This window comes from Herpailurus yagouaroundi, unplaced genomic scaffold, assembly GCF_014898765.1.
Source record: "Herpailurus yagouaroundi ecotype Mexico unplaced genomic scaffold, PumYag 184, whole genome shotgun sequence".
NCBI classification, from domain to species: domain Eukaryota; kingdom Metazoa; phylum Chordata; class Mammalia; order Carnivora; family Felidae; genus Herpailurus; species Herpailurus yagouaroundi.
This window is the reverse complement of record NW_024412415.1, coordinates 15941654-15953825: the sequence shown is the minus strand read 5'-3', so window position 1 is coordinate 15953825 and position 12172 is coordinate 15941654. Positions and strand designations below refer to the sequence as shown.

At 42.4% G+C, this 12172-nt stretch overlaps 1 protein-coding gene across 5 annotated transcripts in view; it reads left to right on the top strand.

Annotated features, from left to right (window-relative positions):
• ATP8B4 (ATPase phospholipid transporting 8B4 (putative)) overlaps positions 1-12172 on the top strand; it is a 257973-nt gene that overhangs the window by 212857 nt on the left and 32944 nt on the right. The window lies entirely within an intron of this gene.

Genomic DNA, 12172 nt, shown 5'->3' with positions numbered 1-12172 from the left:
AAGCAGGGTTTGGGTTGCCCATGCAGAGACTGATGCAGGGCTCCATCTTACGAACCATGTGATCATGACCCGAGCCAAAATCAAGAGTTGGGTGCTTAACCGACTGAGGCACCCATGTGCATCTACTCATATCCATTTTAAAAGATAGTTATTTAGGGGTGCCAAACAGGTGCCTATATAAATAGGGTTTCATACATTTTTCCCTTTATCTGTGAGGTTGAGATTTCTTAAAATGAGGCACACCTATACCCATTCCTAATGTTCTCTTTTAAGGATAATATAGCCAGAACTAAAAGCAGACTATGTTAATATTTTTGTTGATATTTTTTGTAATCTCCAGACATTGAAGTAAAGCAAAATCTTGATTTTAGTTTTTCAAAAATTTAGTGCTCAGTTTTCTTAGCCTTAGTTCAGAGAAGGCTGGAAAGGGACTTACTTGCTCATAATCTCACCTTGTCCAACAAAAACAAATGTGAGAATGTGGCCTGTGCCTTCCTAGGCTGGGGACTTCTCCTCCACATAAAAATGAAGCAAGACTATTTGCTAAGCCGTGCTTCCAAGAGATCCAGCTTTCATAGTGCAAAGGTTTGGGGGCTTTTGAAAAATCACTGAACTATGGAGGGACGCCTGTACTCTCATTTAGGCCTCTTAGGATACAGAAGAGTGGTCAGTGATTTGTGTTTATAGACACATGGAGCTTGGATAGCAAGTTTACTTGCCAGAGTTTTCTTTGTTAAACTGTGAAGTTGGAAACTAATGTTCAGTGACTTTTAACCTCTACATTTAGGTGATTTTCTGCTCTGCTTTCAAGATCTGATAAAACTTGTCAGAGTCAGATATTAAGCAACTAGATTTTCAATCCTGTCACCAGTATTTACCTTTTGAAAGAGAACAGCAAGAGAGAACAATGATAGTTCTAAAAGCCTGAGTATCTGATGATTAAAGCCAGTTGTAAGACACCCCACTGGTCTATGATTAGGTTTCTTAAATGTTTGGTTCAACTTAGCATATTTCTTGTCTGTCTGCCTTCCTTCCCTCCTTCCTTCCCTTCTTTCCCTCCCTCCCCTTCTTTCCCTCCCTCCCTTCCTCCTTTCCTTTTCTTTCTTTCTTTCTTTCTTTCTTTCTTTCTTTCTTTCTTTCTTTCTTTCCTTCCTTCCTTCCTTCCTTCCTTCCTTCCTTCCTTCCTTCCACCAAAATCTCTAGTTAATTGCACAATCTTTACTTGACCATGGTCAGTCCTGACTGACCCTCTGTGTGCTTTCCTGTGCTGGTTAGCTGGGCTGGACCAGGAGCTATCAAACTTGAACATGCATGGGAATCACTTGAAGGGCTTTTAAAGCACAGCTCCTTGGGCCCCACCCAAGTTTCTGATTCAGTAGGTCTGAGGTAAAGCCCAAGAATTTGCATTTCTGACAGTTTCACTGGGAGATTCTGATGTTGCAGGTGGGGGACCATATTTTGAGAACCACAAGACTGGTCAATATAGAAGAAAGACCAAAGGTATGTTTCCTTGAACTCAGAGCCCGGAATGAACTCCAGTCTGCTGACTTTTTGTTTAGTCCATGCTAGACTCCATTCACCTTTCCTGAGGAGGAGGGGCCAGTTTAGCAAACAACTTATCACCAAAATAGAATTTTTCCAGAGGGCTTAGAATCTCTTCACCCATCCTACAAAAGCCTTCGCCCCTGAGGTTATACATGCACTAATACAGGGTCAGGAAAAAAGGGGGGGTCTGTTTCAGGTCAGAGAGTTGCTTTTCTCAGTTTACCTAGGCTATTGTGTTTTATCCAGCTTACCATAAGCTTCATGAGGAAAGGAAGCACGTCTGAATCATCTGTACCATCCATAATCTTGAATGGAACCTGGCATATAGAAGCATCTGGCCATTTCATGTTGTTGGGTGTTTCTAGAACCTTTTGTGTGCTTGAGGTAGATGCAGCAAGGAGAGTCATTCAGATATGCCTCCAGTCACTCCTTCAGGTTGCTGCTTCCTTTCCCTGAACCCAGGGCTGCCTCTGCAGGCTCTACGTCTGGTCCATGTAAATGTATACAGTCTGACCAGCATGGTGGGAGAGGGGCTTGTGTCTTAAGATCTCAGTGTGATTATGGCATTGATTTCAGAATGCAGAATGATGTTTTTTGTGTGTTGTATTGGGTTAATACGAAGTTAATTGGGCCACAAATGATGTATTTCTTAATTATTTGTATATTGCTTCATTATAGGAAAAGCAGTGGATTTCCAGGTTTATTTTGTTTTGTGTAGGTTTTGGTTGATTTAAATAGAGCAAGGAAAATCCTCTTTAGGCAGAGGAGCAATCACCTCATAAAACCACTTGAGCTACTGAGGAAGAATCCTGGACAGCTATCTATTTTGCCCTCATTTTTGTGATGATTTGATCAAATTGGGACCCAGGCTTAGACTTATTGAATAAGATCCATTGGTCCCACTATTTCAAACTTTCATTCATTGGATGACTACTTACTAAGTCCCTGGTATGTGTCAGACTGTGGTTGTCTGCTGGTGCTTGTATCCCAGGCATGGTGAAGGATGTCTAAGAGGTGCATTCTTAGTGGACATGGCAAAGTGTGATCTCACAAATTTTATTAGCTGTCCACACAGTGGAGAATTCAAGGTTCTATTTTCAGACTTGTCAGAGAAGAAGATAGGCTTGTCATGAGAGTGGCAAGTAGTAATTTGTAACCTTCTGTTGGAGAGGAAAAGGCAGCAAGTCAGTGACAATGCTCGTATAATGGCGTCAACACTATGGTGTCATCTTCTAGGTGGAATCATATTGTCGACACTAACAAGTAGAGATAAAAGCAAATTGCAATTATAGTTAACACTTAAGTAGCACTTAGTATGTACCAGGCATTGTTTAAATTTTTTGCCTGTATTAGCTCAATATTTGCAATAACCATATGAAGTAGGTTATATAATCATGGTCTATATCAGTTATTTTTAAAATACTTTAAAAAAGTTTAATTGTGATTAAAAACACATAACATAAAATTTAAAACACATATTAACCATTTTCAAATATAGAATTCAATGGTGTTAAGTACATTCACAACAGTACATTGTGCAACAGATCTCCAGAAATTTTTCATCTTGTAAAACTGACACTCTATACCCATTGAAAAAAAACTGCCCATTTTTCCCTCCCTCCAGCCACTGGAAACCTCTGTTATACTTTGTGTTTCTATGAGTTTGACTGGAAAATGTGAAATGATCCATGTTTTTGTTCACCGATTCTTTCTTCTGCTTGGTTGAGTCTGTTATTGATGTCCTCCATTAAATTCTTCAGGTCAGTCTATATTCTTCAGGCTAGGATTTCTGTTTGTTTGATTATTTCTCTTTCTTTGTTGAACTTCTCATTTTATTCATGCATTGTTTTCCTAATTTCATTTAATTGTGTGTTCTTATAGTTCGCTGACCATCTTTAAGAGGATCATTCTGAATTTTTTTTAGTTCATAGATCTCCATTTCTTTACATTCAGTTATTGGAGCTTTATTAGTTTCCTTTGGTAGTGTTATTTACCTAATTTTCATGACCTTGATTCTTTGAGTTGGTATCTGCACATTTGAGCAGGTGGTCTCCATTTCCATACTTTACAGGTTTGCTTTAGCAAGGAAAGACAGCTCAGCTCCATTGGGGTACCAGATGGGTCAGCTGGCAGCATCTGTGGGCAGGTGGGGCTTCCTCCAAGTCTCTAGTCACTTCTGTGCTCTGAGGTCAGAGGGACTGTCCCTTGCTGGGCTCTTTGATTGGGCAGCGCTACAGGCTAGGATCTGGAATTGTTCATGTTTGAATGAGGTCTCGGGCTATGCTCCCTGACCAGATGGTACTATTGGCTAGATCCTGTGTTCATGCAGCATTGTAGGCAAGGCTTTGTGATTGGGTGGGGCCTCGGCCTATGCCTTGTGATTAGGTGGGCCCACAGAGTGTGCTCCCAAATTGGGCTGGGTAACTGTTTGGTCTCCCTGATCAGATAGGACTGCAGGCTGTGCCCAGGATTGGGTGGGGTCACTGGCTCGGCTCCCTGGCAGGATAGGGCTGAAGGCTGTGTTCAGAAGTTGAGCAGTTCTGCAGGCTGAACTCTGCTAAGGGTGGGCTTATAGGCTGGGTTCCCTGGCTGGGTGATACCAAGGACTGGGCTTTGAGGCTTCCTAGGGTCACTATTCAGGGTCCCTGGTTATATGGGGCCATGGTGAACTGTCAGGGGGAAAGGCTGCTGGCTTGGGTTCCTGCATAAACAGGGCTGTAGGATGGGCCTCAGGGATATCTGGGGTCTCTGGTTGGGTGGGGCTGGGGGCTGTACTCAGCAGTTGGGTGGAGCTGTGAATTTTCTTCCCTGCTTAGGTGGGATCATAGACTGGGTTCCATGGCAAATACAGCTCATTGGCTGGGTATTCAAATCAGGCAGAACTGCCAACCAAGCTCCTCGACTAGACATAGCCACAGACTTGGCTCTGCCCTTGGCAGAATCCCCAGCAGGGATCTCTGCTCCAGTGCTGCTGCAAGTAGGAATGAGGTCCATTAATATCTGAGTGCTGGTTATCATAAGCCTCACCTCCCATCTCCATCTCCATCTGATCCTCAGTGGTTGAGCCCTGCAGATTCCCCCAGTAATCCCCACGAGGCAAGACCTGAGTGGGACTATTAGGAAGTGTCATGCAATGCTGGGGGAGCTGGATGTCCTCCTTAGGTTGTCTTTTTCCCACTGGAGAAACCATAGGCCCAAGGGGCTGTCTTGGTAAGGCACTGTGCTAGCCTTGTGGAGGGGGGTGTGGTCACTGTGGAGTTGCTCCTCTTGCCCATCTAATGTGGTATGCTTTCGCTTCAGGTCCTGGTTCTGGGATTTTCACAATGGTGTCTTGTCTGTATGTAGGTGCTTGTTGGTATTCTTGTCAGGGAGACTGAAAGTGGGGAGGATTTTCATTGCCATCTTGATGACATCACTCCTGAAATCCCTTTTTTTTCCAGAGAGCATTTTTGTGGCTTCTGCCAGTTCTCTGGGGATACTGCCTACCTGAGACCTTTTTCTCTGTTCCAGGACTTTTTGAATTTGAATTGAAAACTCTGATGAATATCATTTGTGGTTCAAATTTTCAGAAGAAACTTTTTGTCTCTTCCTTTAGCTAGTGCCAAGGTTGACATAGGCAGCCCCTTTTAGTGTGAAGATTTGTTCTTCCTTCACTTTCACACTAAGGATTCAGGCCTTTGCTTCCTTAGTTTTATAAGAATGTTAATTCCTGGGGCCCCTGGGTGGCTCAGTCGGTTAAGTGTCCGACTTCAGCTCAGGTCATGATCTCATGGTCTGTGAGTTCGAGCCCCGCGTCGGGCTCTGGGCTGATGGCTCAGAGCCTGGAGCCTGCTTCCGATTCTGTGTCTCCCTCTCTCTCTGTCCCTTCCCCGTTCATGCTCTGTCTCTGTCTCAAAAATAAATAAACGTTAAAAAAAGAATTAAAAAAAAATTAAAAAAAAAAAAAAGAATGTTAATTCCCCATGTGGTCTAATCTTGGCATCAATAATGATGCCACAATAAATAGTATGTTAAGAGTCAGATTTTGGGGAGCCTGGGTGGGTCAGTCAGTTGAGCATCTGACTTTGGCTCAGGTCGTGATCTCACAGCTCGTGAGTTCAAGCCCTGCGTCGGGCTCTGTGCTGACAGCTCGGAGCCTGAAGCCTGCTTCGGATTCTGTGCCTCCCTCTCTCTGCCCCAACCCACTCGCATTCTGTCTCTGTCTCTCTCCAAAATAAATAAACAAACATTAAAGATATATATATATAGAGAGAGAGATATATAGATATATCTATATATATCTATATATAGATATATAAGAGTCAGTGAGATTTGGTATTGTTACCCAAACTCAGTTGGCATGGAACCCCATTTTTCCAAGCAATTTGCATATTGTCTTCAGAACAGATGCCATACAGAATCCACTTTGGGAAATTCTGGAATATATATCTCTATGGCAATGGTTGCAAAAACAGACATCACCCTGCTACTTATCCTGGTTCCATTGTTTTGGAGTCAGGAAGATGTATGGAGGACAAAATGATTCTAAGAATATTATCCCCATTGGAATAAACTATTTATATGTTTCTCCCTTTTAAAAACTTCTATTTTTAAATTAACTCTAGTCTACTGGACAAAACAGCCTTCTTTTGTATGCTAAAATGGGGTGTTTACATTTAAACTTCTGTAGTCTTTTCCAGTATTCTTGGTTTTTTTCTGATTATAAAAATCATTACATGTGAATATATATCAACTTTTATATATTGGAGACCATACTCTTTGTATCTTTCTCATTCAAAAAAGAAACAAAAACAAAACAAAAAACCAAAACCTGGGGCACCTGGGTGGCTTAGTTGGTTGAGCATCTGGCTCTTGGTTTCAGCTTAGGTCATGATCTCATGGTTTCATGGGTTCAAGCCCAGCCTTGGGCTGTGCTCACAGCATGGAGCTTGCTTAAGATTACTTCTCTCCCTGGGTCTCTGCCCCTCCCCCACTCATGCTGTCTCTCAAAATAAATGAACTTTAAATTTTTTTTTTCAACGTTTATTTATTTTTGGGACAGAGAGAGACAGAGCATGAACGGGGGAGGGGCAGAGAGAGAGGGACACACAAATCAGAAACAGGCTCCAGGCTCTGAGCCATCAGCCCAGAGCCTGATGCGGGGCTCGAACTCACGGACCGTGAGATCGTGACCTGGCTGAAGTCGGACGCTTAACCGACTGCGCCACCCAGACGCCCCAAATAAACTTTAAAAAACAAACAAGAAGACTTATCACATTTTGAGAAACACTTATGGTTTTACATTCTTTAAAAAAAAAATGTTATTTTTGTTAATGGCATTCTGAAACATGGACTTACTATAAATCATTTGACAATTCTGATTTATGAACATTTAAGTTGTTTCTATTTTAAGTTCAATAATTCATTCCTTCCCCATAGCTGTGAGTCACACAACAATGTCAAATTGCTAATAGGAGTATTTGTTTACCATCTTGGAAGAGAAAACAAAATGATGAATAGGACAAGTGTCCTACCCACCTGGAACTCATTTTCTCATCTAGGGAATAAAGAAATGGATGAATAGGTTCAACAGAAAACTATAATGGAGGTTAACATGAGAACATGGGAAAAGGAGAAATGTGTGAGGATCTGGCTTGGTAAATCTCAAGTGAGCCTATGAATATTTTCAAAATTCAGTGGAGGTCTGAAGGTGTTAAGTCTTGCTACCTGCGGGGATTTAGGGACTAGCTTGTATAAAGGTGTGAGTCAGTAGAGGACTAGGAGAAAAGCCCTTCCCTCATAACTGAACACTTTCCAACTGACCTGAAGAGTAGTTGAATTTGAAATCTCTTTTCAATTTCTAAAATTCCATTTAAAACCAACTCATTTAGAAACACTTTAAAAACCACATGGCATTGGTGTGTGTGGGCATCTTAACAGTAGTATGTATAGCAAGACATGTCTTGTAGAAAAGGTGTCATGCCACTATGACAATGAGGCCTGTGCTGTTTCCCAGCCCCACCCGCATGTGTGTGCCCTGGTGTGCTAGCAATCTGGGGACCGGCTGTGAGGGTGACATGGATATGGAACTGGGAACGGTAGGGACTGTTGTCTTTACCATTCCCTGTCTTTCTCTAGAAGGTCCTGATTAGCAACAGGTTTAACTGAAAAATCTTTTGGCTTTTTTTCTTTGCCCTGTTTTTCCAAAGACAATATGCTGCAAATGAGGCAACTGAAAATAAAACAACATATTTGGGAGAGACACTAGTCTACAGAAAATGAGAATTTTTAAATAGGGGACATTTTTTCAATGATGCTTCTTTCCCCCAGTTGAAATCATGCAGTTGGCTAGGCTTCAAAGTCACGCATTGGGTGATACAGCTTTAGTAGCCCCTACACCTATTAGATAAACACTTACTTCCAGTCTGTCAGAGAAAGCCATCTGAGATCTTCCCACCTCTGCCATCTCTCTCTTATGTTGCTTCAGTGGAATTGAAAGATCCACGGTGAAATGGAGCCAATAGTAATAAAAATTCAGGAGCCTACCAGATTTCAGAATAGCAGGCATGAGTTTAGAGGCCCTTTCTTGGGAGGCCCGACCCCCAGTCGCTTGTCTGTTCAGTCCTGACAGGAGTGAGGCTCACACACACATCCTCTGACACACCAGTCTAGAGTCTTTGAATTTTCATTCATTTAACAAGAATAAACTGAGGGCCAGTTGAGGGCCAAGTTCTCTCCAAGGATACCAGAATGAACCAGAGGGATGCAGTTCCTACCCTTAGAGAACTTACAGTTTGGAAATGATTTTATTTTCATAAATGTGAAACTGATGTTGAATAACTCCATAGTCACTTTTGATGGAAAATTAGAATTTTTCCACAAGACTTTTTTTGAATTAAATTTGTCATGGATGAGCCACATCTTTGGGGCCAACCCTGTCTAATCCCAATATGATTCATAAGCACTTCAGTACTCCTTTCCCGCACCTCTCAATAGATTGCTTTGAAGTAAGCCACTCTGCAGCTGAAAACATCGATCAAATGTAAACAGATTGTGCTTTCTTAGACACAGTGTTGACTTTTAAAAACACCAGTTTAATTTCTTAATGAAGTGACATGTGCTCTTTCTTGACTACGTTGGCCTGTCTCTGGGGGCCTGGTGAATTTTATCCAAGATCTTATTCTCTGAAGATAGCTCCAAGAGATTCCCATCAATGTCCCATCCTGGTAGGTGGGCTGGGGCAGATGTGCAAGCCAATCCAGCTGTGGTGTGCAAAGCTCCAAGGGGCTGGGGATGGGACCATTGATTGCCTGTTGGATGGTGGTAGCCTTAGGACATCTCAGATGGATGTTGATGTGATACAGGCTGGTTTGTACTTGGTTTGTGGACTTTCCCCTGGTTAATTTCAGTGCCTGCCTCTGTTGTGGTTGCTTTGGGACACATGGGGAAAGAATCTGCTTGGGAAGGATTACACTCCTTTCACTTGCCTTGCTGGGTGGACTTTCTTTGGGGAAACAGCTGGGACACAGAACAAAAAGTGTCTGTTTTGTTGAAATGTAGAATCTTTACTCTGTCAGGGAATGATACAGATATTGAGTCCAGTCCCTCCTTTTACAGAGGAGGAGCCTGAGCCCTGCAAGATCTGAGGATCAGTAGTGTGTAAGGCTGGGACTGGACTCCACATCTTCTGACTCTCTCTTCAGTGTTCTCTCTACTCTGTTTGATAAGTGGGCTAATTGTCATAGACTTGGAAGAGAGAATGGCCATAAACTCTTTCCTTCAAAAAATGTTTTCACCCAACCCCTAGTCAGGCAAATTGTTTGCTTTATTTGATATCTAAAGGAGAAATATCTAACAACACTCAGTACAATGTGACTATGAAGAGAAAATCCGCTCTTATTGAGGGAGAGAGCTAATGTCTTGAGTGGTGTCTCCCAGAGCTTAGGCCCTTAGAAAGGGCAGACTGCCTTCTGGAATCATCTAGAAGCTTGAGGTAATTTTTTTTTCTTTTGCCAGCAAACACTTCTACCAAACTGCCTCTGAGAGAGAATTTAAATATAATCTATCCTGGTGAGATTTCCAACAAAGTGGATCAGAGGAGTTTGGATAAAGGTCAGAGAAAACTCTAAACTGAATCACGGACCCTTTTTTAACAACATGCATTATCCCAATCTGTTATCAAAGCCTGCATGGCTTTCATGGAATCCACTGTGGGCCTGTCTACACCACTTATATGAGTAACTTATTTTATTAATTTTTTTTTTAATTTTTTTTTCAACGTTTATTTATTTTTGTGACAGAGAGAGACAGAGCATGAACGGGGGAGGGGCAGAGAGAGAGGGAGACACAGAATCAGAAACAGGCTCCAGGCTCTGAGCCATCAGCCCAGAGCCTGACGCGGGGCTCGAACTCCCGGACCGCGAGATCGTGACCTGGCTGAAGTCGGACCCTTAACGGACTACGCCACCCAGGCGCCCCTATGAGTAACTTATTTTAAAAGCACCCTATACCTCAGGATTTTTAAGAAAGATGAACCATCCCCCACCAGGGACAGAACCAAAAAATAAAAACCACCCCACCATTGGTTGAAGTCCTATTTAGGAAATTCACGTCTGCAACTATGCAACTACTGGCACCGGTACTCAAGGGGTGATATTATCTGATGATGATTTATCATTGTCAGTGAGATACAGAGCTGTGTATGTTTTTTTTTATTCTGCTGTGATATGGAAACAATTATCTTGTCAAATCAAGAAAAACTTTAGTTCTGTCAAACAATATAAGAAAACTCAAAAAATTTGAAAGTAAAATTTTAGAGTGCGACTAATCTCCAGGCTTTGATGACTTCATGGTTGTGGTTACCTGTGAGTCCATCTCAACCTGGCATGGTGGTTCCTTTCCCCTTTGCCTTCCAGATGTGCTCTGTGGAAAACCTGGGGAGGGGTGGGTGCTTAGGCTGGGGCCATTCTTCCTGGCTCCTGCTAGTGGGTTTCTGTTAATTACACAAATCAGTAACAGATGTGCTGAGACTGAGCACCTCATACTTATTCCTCAATGTGTTTTCTTTAAATGAAAAATATTTTTTAAGGCCAAAAAGAAAAATATCATTATATAGTTTTCCTCTACAACACACAGCAAAAGGCAGAGGGGAGGTACATGGTAGTCTATCCTGTCATTTGAACAAGGAGCTAAGCCAATGGTCTCAGAGTAGAAAGCCCTTGGTAGGTGTTTAAGAGCCTTATTAAGGTATATTTATTTTTTTTTTTATAAATTTTTTTTCAATGTTTATTTATTTTTGGGACAGAGAGAGACAGAGCATGAACGGGGGAGGGGCAGAGAGAGAGGGAGACACAGAATCGGAAACAGGCTCCAGGCTCCGAGCCATCAGCCCAGAGCCTGACGCGGGGCTCGAACTCACGGACCGCGAGATCGTGACCTGGCTGAAGTCGGACGCTTAACCGACTGCGCCACCCAGGCGCCCCTGGGTATATTTAAATGTAGTTTTCTACAAATCACAGATTATGTATTCCTCAAGCTGTTAGATTGTAATTTGTAGCTGGAGTATTTTTACTCTATATAAAATGGTTGATAAGGTTGATAAATTGCTTCCACAAAGAAGGGAGCAAGGAGAAGCTTTCCTTAAGGAAAACGGGAAAGTTGGAAAAATGGAGAACTCTTCTCTCCCCTTTTTTTTTTCTGATCTGTGAAGAGACACATGTTTCCAAACAGACTAGTGGTATCTCACAGAAGCATGGCTTTTATCTCTTATTCAGAGTATTGGACATGGGAAAAGAAAATTTGGAAGTAGGGGGTGGGGTATGGCTGCCCCTAGGAGTCCAAGAGCCCTATGACAGATACTTTTACACAGAACTTTTGTTTATAATTTGAGTCACCCCAAATCAGAGTGCTGCCGCCATTTGACTGGTCTAGTCTCAGACCAGAATGCTTCCCACATCAGAGGCTCCAAAGTAGCCATTTTCCCTCCTTTCTCTACCTCCTCCATCTCTTGGGGGCATCTGGGCAACCTACGTGTGTGAGCATGTGTGTTTGAGATGGAAGTGGTGGAGATAGGTGGTAGAGGGCTTGAGCATGTCTTGAAGGGGAGAAGCCCAGATGAGTTCCATGTGGGTTGTCATCTGGGCTAGTGTGTCCCACCCAGCTAGTCGTAGTCACCAGAGAGGGACTTAAAAACTTTCTGAGGTTATCTAAGGACCTTAAGGAGAAGAGGAACGTATTTACTAGGATAACCATTTAAGTAGTTAGAGATCTGTTATAAGAAGCAAAGAAGTCTATTGTAGAAGAAATACTGCTTATGACTTTAATTTTTGTGGCAGCCCCTAAAGCCTAAACTGTGTTAAGCCAGTGCACATCACCCAGGAAGGTGTTGTTTTGTTTTGTTTTAGTTTTTTTTTAATGTTTGTTTATTTTTGAGACAGAGTGTGAGCAGGGAAGGGGCAGAGAGAGAGGGAGACACAGAATCTGAAGTAGGCTCCAGGCTCCAAAGCTGTCAGAATGGAGCCTGATGCAGGGTCAAACTCATGAACCGTGAGATCATGACCTGAGCTGAAGTCACATGCCCAACCAACTGAGCCACCCAGGCACCCCTGGAAGGTGGTTTTTTTTTTTTTTTTTTTTTTTTTTTTTTTTT